Below are 7,052 nucleotides of genomic sequence, written 5' to 3' on the forward strand. Positions count from 1 at the left end.
CACGATGTAGGGGCCTTCCCATGTGGGGGCTAACTTGGAATCGTCCTGCGTCTTTTTGAGCACTAGGTCTCCAGGTTGAAAAAACCTAGGATGAACTCGCTTATTGTAGGAGTTCTTGAGTTCTTTGGTAAGATCGCGACTCGGCGGCAGCTAAGTCTCGCTTTTCTTCCAACAGGTCGACGTCTCGGGATAACACGGAGTCGTTATACCCTGACTCAACAAGTTCTGATCGAGTTGTAGTGACGGTCAGTTCGGTGGGAATTACGGCTTCTGTGCCATAACATAAGGAGAATGGCGACTCGCCGGTACTGGAGCGAGCTGTGGTGCGGTGAGCCCATAGAATGTTTTCCAACTGGTTTGGCCATTGGCTCTTATTCTTTTCAATCTTTTTCTTCAAATTTTCCAAGATTGCTTTGTTACTGGCTTCTGCTTGGCCGTTACTCTGAGCGTACTGCGGAGTAGAGAACGCATGAATGATCTTCCACTTGGCTAGGAACTCTTTAACTGTTCGGCCTTTGAATTGAGGCCCGTTGTCCATTACTAGTGTATGTGGTAAACCAAATCTGGTGATAATGTGAGTCCAGATGAAGTTTGGACATGGGTCTCTTTGGCGTGGCGAGAGGAATGGCCTCGACCCACTTGGTGAAGTAGTAGTCGGTGGCAGCTAGGACAAAGCGGAAGCCGATTACTCTTACGTGGAATGAATGGTCCCATGATGTCCATGCCCCACATGTGAAATGGCTACGGGCTTGCTATCTTGTCGGTTAAAGCAGGTTGGATGATATATTGTGGCGAGCGTTTGGCATTTGAGACATTTGAGGGCGTATGCTTTAGCATCGACCGCATCCGGGCCGAAATATCCTCGGAGATGGCCTTGTGGGCTAATGGAGCGCGCCCGGCGTGATTTCCACATTCGCCCGTGGATTTCGCAAAATCAATCGACCTCGCTGCGGGGTAATGCATCGTAAGTGTGGGTGGGCCACCGCTGATTTCTGAATAGCTTGTTTTGGACTAAGCAATAACGCCGAAGCTTGATAAAGAGACCTGCGGCCTTGGTGCGCCTCCTCGGGGGCGTCCGTCCGGATATAATCGATGATGGGCTGCATCCATGTTTGGCTCTAACCGACCGGGCGAGAGAGGAAATAGGTCGCTTATCATCAAGGTATGGTCGACTTGGTATGCAGGTCGGTCGGCGACTTCTATGAGAACTTTGTCGGGAACAGCGCATTTCGGGTCCGGGTAGCCAAATAAGCTAAAACTATGCTGCGTGGCGGTTCTCCTCACGCAAGAAATGATGTATGTGTGTACCGCTTAAAAGAAGGCAATAACTGATGAACGACGAAGATACTTGGAAAGGTTACCTTCGTGGGTAGTGTACTCTTTTGCAACCTGGCGAACGACCAGTTGCGAGTCACTAAAGACTTGGAGCTCTTCGACACCGAGCTGCAGCGCCATCCGTAGTCCCCTAATTAGCGCTTCGTACTCCGCTTCATTGTTGGATGTTGCAAAATCAATGCGGGTCGACTTTTCAATCATATTTCCGTCGGGGAAACTAAGGCGACTCGATGCCGCTTCCACCGAGATTTTCGAACCATCCACAAAGAGAGACCAATGCGATTTGACTCCCGTTTTTGTGTCTGGGAGCTCGGTTTCTTGTTCCCAGTTGGGATCCTCGACTGGGAAATCTGCTAGGAAATCGGCGACGACCTGACCTTTCTGAGAAGTGCGGGGGACGAACTCTATGTGGTGTTCTCCGAGTTCTTCGGCCCAAACTGCCATTCGCAAGTAGTCTTGTTTTCTTTGTGAAGGACTTTCTTCAATGGAAGGTCGGTAAGAACTTTAATTTGATGTGCTTGAAAATACGGCCTGAACTTCCATGCGGAATACAACAAAGCAAGTACGGCTCGTTCCAGGAAGGAATAATTCTTTTCGGCCGGCGTGAGTGTCTTACTCGTGAAGTAGATCGGCTTCTCGACGAATTGTTCTCCTCTTTAAAGAGAACCGAGCTGATGGCTAAGTCGAAATGGCCGAGATAAAGCCCGGTGTCTCTCCATATCTTGGTTTGGCTAAGGCGGAGGCGTGGTGAGATACTCTTTGAGAGTAGCGAATGCATGATGACATTGATCGCTCCATGAGAACGGGCTCGCCTTTTTGAGGAGCTGCAGAAACGTCGACATTTATCCGAGGCCCTTGATATGAATCGGTTGGTAGCCGCTGACCATTCGACAACAACGTATCAGTTTCTTTGTGCGTGGATCGGGCATATCTAAACGCTTCGGATCCGGTCGATTTGCCTCGATCCGCTGGCTGCGACACGATACCCTAAAACTTGGGAGGGCGCCCCAAAGAGGCATTTTTAGGGGTTCAACTTCATGCCGATGACGGGCGTAGTCCGGAGAACGCTTGTTCTAAATGGGTGAGGTGATCACCGGCTTTTGCTTTTGACCACCATGTCGTCAATGTAGACCTCCATGGTGTCTCCTAACATGTCTTGGAACATATCCGTGACGAGGCGTTGGTATGTCGCTCCGGCGTTCGTTTTAGACCGAGCGGAGGGCGTTGTAACAATAAATCCTTTGTTCCGTAATGAGCGAAGTCTTCTCTTGATCTGCCTCGGCGAGTGGGATTTGGTTGTACCTAATCGTGACGCGATCCATAAAGGAGAGGAGTTCATGACCACAGGTTTGGTCGACCCGGTTGGTCAATGCGAGGGCAAGGAAAGCTATCTTTAGGGCGTGGCCCGATTGACATTTGTGAAATCGACGATAAGTTTAACCGTGCCATTCTTTTTGGGGGCGGCAACAATATTGGCAATCCACTTTCGGGGTAGTCTACCTTTCGATGAAACCGACTTGCTTGAGTTTTTCGACCTCGTCATTGATGGCTTTTTGAAAGCGAGGGATAGTCGGCGCAGGTCGTTGTCGAACCGGGTCTAGCATTGGGGTTCCGCGTTTAATTTGTGGCAAGCGAGGTTAGGATTGATTCGAGCACATCGATATATCGACCAAGCAAAAACATCTTTATTCATTGATAAGAAATTTACAAGTTGGGATCGAGTGTGGGGTCGAGGTTAGCCCCTACATATACAAACTTCGGTCGATCTTACGTGCCAAGATTCTTTTTTTTTTCTGCTCGCCATGGGGGTTTTACAACCGTGGTGGGAGCACTACTTGGCGACTCACTTCCGAGAAGGGCGGGCTGGCGGTGGGGGACGATCCGACCGGGTCGCTGATGGTGGAGGCGACTTGTTCGGCAACGCGGCCGGGGTAGCCACTTAACCGGGGAGTGGGATCCGGGCTGCAAACACATTGATGGTGCGGCTGCTATTGGCAACTGGCGACGCGGCATGGGCTCGAGACGATCTCTGAAACTTTAACTGACGAAGCCACTGTCGCTGGGTCAAAGCTAGAAGTCTTCGCCGGTGCATTGAGGACTTCGGTGCGAAAAGTGCGGTATCGGCATTGGAGAGAACTTCGCTTGGAAGAGCCCCGGCCGTTCGCTTGGCGGTTGGGGTTGGACTTCGCGACTAAGTCACGTGCCATTGTGTAGGCTGGAGGGCTCTGTATGGTGGGAAGCAATTCCACGAAAGCGGCGCGATCGTTGATTGGACCTGGTTACAATGGTACGCTTCAAGTTGATTGCTTCTAAGCTCCATCATGCCTCGAGGTCCGGGGAAACGGAGAACTTGATGTAAAGTGGACGGTACGGCCTGCATCTGATGAATCCAGCGTCGTCCGAGGATGGCATTGTATGGCGACTTGCTGTCGAGAACGCAGAACCGAGTATTGCAGGTAATCTTATCCTCTCGAGAGCCCACCGATACTGGTAAGATAATGTCACCAATGGGGTCGGCTCTGGAGCCATTGAACCCGTAAAGGGGAGCGATTGGGTCGACGAGAACGGACTTGGGGAGGTTCATCTCTTGCATGGTGTGGTAAAATAAGATGTCACAGAGGCGCCAGTGGTCGATCAGACGGCGCTTTGATCGGTCGCTGATTTTGACATGAGCGACCAATGCGTCATTATGAGGAAGGCGGACTTTGCTTAAGTCGGCCTCGTGAAAAATGATATATCGCTGGCTGCGACTGAACCACGCGGGGCGTGAGCTGCCTGTGAAGTAAAATGATAGACTTCCTGAAGAGCGCCGACCCGACGTCTTTTCTCTGGGGAAGAAGTCACGGAATCGTCCGGAAAGGTAATCACATGAATAGTCGCGAGCATTGTCGCGATCGGATCGGACGAGTGCTGCCGTCTCGTGGCGAACGATCACGGACGCGATCCTCATTTGTGAGGACGAGCCTGTATCCCTTGGCGGTGACGGTGAGGTGGAGATCGACTGCGTACACGTACACGACGAGCCAGCAACTTGTGACGCAGGTCGCCATCAGGAATGCTAATGTAATGTTTGATATAACCAGCTTCCACCAGGTCTTGGAGATAATGCTTGAGCCCCCAGCATGCATCAGTTTCATGGCACTTTGCTTTATGAAATGCACAAAAAGGCTTGTCAGGTCGATCTGCGGGCTGCCTGATGGTCGGCCGGAAAAATGAGGCGCGCTTAATCTTATCCAGTATGTGGATCGAGAAGCGTGTCGGGACGATGAACTCTGTTGTTATCGATCGTACCGACGAGCTGCGGGGGCATCGCGACTGGCGCTTCTTGCCCCGAGGGAACGATCGAGACCGGCGACCTCATGGCTCTCTGCTAATCCATGGAGTTTTAAAGTTTCTTGCAACTTGATGTACTTATCCACGCGAGCGTAGAGCTCGGACAGTGTCTCTGGGCGTTCCTTCATCAACGACCTAGCTAGGTCGCTATTACGCACTCGGCAAGCATTGGAAAAGGCCAGTGTGGCGAAAGATTCTTTCAAGCCACTTTCCATGCAATGATTACGCCTTGAACCGTCCTAGGAATTCACGAATAGTTTCGCCCTCCTTGAATGATAATTGAAACAGAGAATCAAGATCTGCCTTCTTCCGCCTGTTGTGGACGTACTGGCTGGCAAACAAATCAGTAAGCTGTTCGAAAGTGTTTATGGAATCAGACTCCAGTGAAAAGAACCAATCGAGAGCGCCATCCTTGAGGCTGGCTGGAAATAATCTGCAGTGGAGATAATCAAACTCGGGGGAGCTGTAGAGTGCCAAACTCTGAATATAGCGAGCCACATCTTCGACGGGGGCATGTCTTTGCCGTCGTACATGGGAAAGCGTGGCTGGATAAAGTCGTGTGGGGAGGATTTACTGAGGACCTCTGCGGTGAACGGAGATGCGCGGTACGTCTTAAGCATCTTGTGCACAATCTGTGTCGAGTCCTTCTTCGCAGAGGTCTGGCCAATCCTTTGGGATAACTCGTTAAGCTGCTGATTAACGTCATTGATGATGTGTTCGGCTCCGTTGCCGATGTGTTGTTGCTGGTAACTATCCACCTGAGCACGTAACGTAGCATTTTCCTCCCTGAGCAAGGAAATGCTCTCATTCGTTATGCCTAACTGGTGGGCGAGGTTCTGAACTTGATCTTCTATGCTAACCATGCTTCGTGGGCTGGAGAGTTAGAGATGGATGAACTGATCTAAAGTGGCTCTCCGATGTCGAAACCCACGGCGCCAATGTAAAGGGCGTTTTAGCTTTCTCCGATTCTTGTAGAGGAGAAGCGAGATGGGTTTGGACTTTGGATGGGACCGAGGTATTTGTGAGCTTAGCCGCTGCGTATCTTCTCTCGTTTTTCCTTTTCTTGGGGAGAGAAGAATCAGGTCCGGCGTAGTTCCAGTAGATGGTATTTATAGGATTCCGGGGGTGGAGATCCTTCAGACACGTGTACCCTTTGTGTACAAATGTAGGGTAGAGATCGTTGAATGAGTGTTGGAGTGGTTTTGGTGTGAGTCATACTCGATTGGGAGTTGGCGGTAGTCCCTATTTCCCGGTGGTGGGAAATGCAAATAAGATTTTGGCAATGATTACATCGGTGGGGCGTTACGTCTCGGCCAAGTGTTCAGATCTTGAAGTATCTTCGTTCGTACCACCTACTTGTAAGGAGTCGCTCGAAGATCGGTCTTGGAGGTCGATGCGTTGAGGTCGCTTGTGCTTCGTCTGCAAAACACACTTACTTGTAAGGAGTTGCTCACAGATCGGTCTTGGAGGTCGATGCGTTGAGGTCGCTTGTGTTTCGTCTGCAATGTTCCTTAGTGGGGATATTGCTCCCCTACACATGCCATTCTTCATTTGCTTGGTGTATATGGGTATTTGTGTACAAGTTTGATATGTGAGTTGTCCAGTGTTCATCTTATTCTCATTTAAAATGTTTAGGCTATGTTTGTGGATGATAAGTGAACATTTTAATTAATGACAGGGAAAAGTCAACTATAGCTAGAAAGTGTGTTCAAATACTGTAATTAACTAGTTGTGAATATTTTTTGCACTGTCTACATCTGATACACAATCCTTTGATTGTAGGGTGTCTAATTTTGTAACTTAAGATGGCTGAAAATCCCCATCATCTGCTTGTGTTTCAGAAATCATAAGGTAGCTAGCAAGGTACAAAATATAATAGCAGTAAATGGTTTGGAGGAAAATATAATAGTAGTAAATGGTTTGGAAGTAAGAAAATTCATGAGACAACTTTTCACTTGGAAAGACGATATCAAAGTACCTTGCGGTCGTTTAAAATCTATAGGTCCCGAAGTCAGTCATCAAGTATAACAAATATGCTTCCTATGATCCAAAACAGGTACGGTATTATGCTTCTTTACATCTTGATAGACACCATTAAAGAAACCCTTGTATCCAATTACTCTAGAAACTGCGTACACACACACATGCACACTTCCTTCCTTGTTGGCATGCACTACATGTTTTAACTAGTTGTGATTGTTGCATGCGGTATTTCCCATGTTACCTTCCCTTCCCTTGTATTAACTGCCAAGTAGAGTTGAGAAAACATCTCAAGTTGTACGTGTAGGTTCATTTATGGTTATCACAATACTCCATGCTACATGTGTTTATAACCACATGGTTTTTTTATATCAACTTCTAGAGTAGTTTTAGTGTTTGGTTTG

The sequence above is a fragment of the Coptis chinensis genome, chromosome 2, assembly GCF_015680905.1.
Source record: "Coptis chinensis isolate HL-2020 chromosome 2, ASM1568090v1, whole genome shotgun sequence".
NCBI lineage: Eukaryota > Viridiplantae > Streptophyta > Magnoliopsida > Ranunculales > Ranunculaceae > Coptis > Coptis chinensis.